Here is a 2,500-nt window from a genome sequence, read left to right on the forward strand (position 1 = left end):
ATTGATTATCATCATTGTTATCATTGCTATTGTCATTGTCATTGTTATTATCATTATCATTATTATCATTATCATTATTATCATTAGCATTATTATCATTATTATCACTATCATTACTATCAATATCACTATTATTGATAACATCTTCATCATTGTTATTACTATCATTATTAATAGCATCATCATTATTACCATCATTTTTATCATCATCATTATCATTACTATTATTGCCGTTGTTATCATCTTTATTACTATCATTGTTATGTTTATTATCATGATCATTATCAAATAATTGCAGTGATGGTGTTGTTAAAGTAGTAACATACATATATTACTAAAAGCAGAACTTTTATTATCATTTGCATTATTGCTCCCTCAATTATCAATATATGATCCTTATTAGCTGATTTGGGTCCGTGTAGTATTTTATCTCCTGTGTCGGGCCCGACTCGTGGTCGTTGCGTATATCCAGAGCCCAGTTGAGTGAGAGCGCTCTCTGTTAGGGAGAGCTATCTTTTGCAGTGCAATTGTTGGCATGTTGCCTCTCCTGACTACTCCGACTGCTAAGATGTCAAATGGCGTAGTCACTGTTCTCATTTTCCACATTCAGTGATATCAAATTCCATATCTTTGTTATTGGACTGATTTTCGATTACTTTGATAGAAACGTTTTTATTGGATAGCATCGTGATATCTTATCATGGGCAGGTGCTCCCCTTTCTGATGGTATTATCTGAACGATTTGCACTGATCTTTCTGTTCGTATGTATTTGTCTTTCTTAAAGTAATGTGACTTCATTTTCTTTCACTGCTTCCGGCCATGGCATTTCTCTGTCAATGAAAACATATAATGTTTGCAGATCTTCCAATAAATACAATTTCCGTTTTAATATGTTGCTGGATATAATCATTCTTTGTAAGAGTTAGCCATCCGGAAATGATGTGCTCGGCGGTCTCATCAAACTTGTGCTTGGGCTGCCGTTCCAAAGCCTCTTGTTTCTTATTATCTTATTATGCCCCGAACTCCTTAACAGCATCTTACATTTTTTCTTCATCAGGCTTACTTAGTCATGAAGGATATTGATCATGCTTGTGCTTTTCTTTAATCTAGTCCCCAGACTAAGCTTTAGGACTGATTTTGCGGTATTTCCTTATTTGTTTAACATGTAAGGATAAGCCAGATTTGCGAAGCATTTGCTACGCCGGGCTTGTATGCAGAAACGCGAGCCCGCCTGTGCCAGCGTGTGCTGACCCGTGAGAGAATATGCCAACGAGTGTTGACTCGATCTGAGCTTGGTCCTTACCCAACGCAGTGCCCAGCTACGTCAGTAACCGCCAGGTGACAGTGGAAGCTCACGAGCTTGGACGGGACTCGATCTGCCGACCACAGGGATGTGAAGTCGACACGCTACCAATGAGCTAACCAGACGGCTGATTTTAACATGTGTTGTTATGGTTTTCTCCGGTTCCAGTAAGGTCTCTTGCATCTCATTCCTGTATGTGACGGATTTTTTGTTCTGCAGTGGAGTGCAGTTTTTCTGCTTTTCATTTTAATTGACTAACTTCCTGGTGTCGATCGCTAGTGTTGGTCAAGCATGCAATAGCTCTCCTTTTGAATATTTTGTATGCCTGCATGCCTGTGTCTTGGAACGCAGAGTCTGCTTTGAAAGTCTGCCATTGCTTTGTGTCCAATTTCTTTAGTTCACTGATCTGCCAATAAATGGTAGGGTATAGCCCCGCCAATGTTTTCTTGTCATCATTGGTAGTATCATCAATAGCAGCAGTAATCGTAGTAATAGTAATTGTAGCAGTAGTATTGCTATTGTTGCTACACCTGTTGATAGTTCTGTTTTCATCATCGTTATCATTTTCATTACTTTCAGTGGTAACAGTAATATTGATTTCATAATCTTATTATCCTCATTATTATTATCCTCATTATCATAATGATTATTATTATCATTTTTATTGTTACTATCATTATAATTATTATTAGCAACTCAATTGTTATCAATATTATTTCTATTGCAATCAAACCAAGATTATCATTATGCTTATCATCATTATCGTTATTGTCATCATCACTATAATCATTATCATCATTACTATTATCAAAATTAATTTCCTTGTTATTATCATCCCTATTATCATTATCATTATAATCATCATCATTATTATTATCATCATAATTATTGTCATTACTATTATTATTACTGTCATTATCATTACCATCATTATAATCATTATCGATCTTGTTATTACCATTATTATTATTATTATCATTATTGTAATCATTATAATTCTCCTTAATTTTTATATCATTGTTATGATAATCATTGTCATTATAAGCATTATTATCATTATCATATTTTTCATTAGCATTGTTATATCATTCTTACTATATTACTATATTATTATCATTATTATCAATATTATCATACTTAATGATATTTATATAATTAATATTGTTATCATTAATCTTATTGTCATTATTATCGCT

The 2,500-nt window shown here is 33.6% G+C and overlaps 1 protein-coding gene across 1 annotated transcript in view; it reads right to left on the bottom strand.

The window, feature by feature from the left end:
• Positions 1 to 2,500, bottom strand: part of LOC122255691 (irregular chiasm C-roughest protein) — a 73,096-nt gene that overhangs the window by 56,973 nt on the left and 13,623 nt on the right. The window lies entirely within an intron of this gene.

The sequence above is a fragment of the Penaeus japonicus genome, unplaced genomic scaffold, assembly GCF_977035675.1.
Source record: "Penaeus japonicus unplaced genomic scaffold, GWHDUDI00000001_assembly GWHDUDI00000001, whole genome shotgun sequence".
Classification (NCBI taxonomy): domain Eukaryota; kingdom Metazoa; phylum Arthropoda; class Malacostraca; order Decapoda; family Penaeidae; genus Penaeus; species Penaeus japonicus.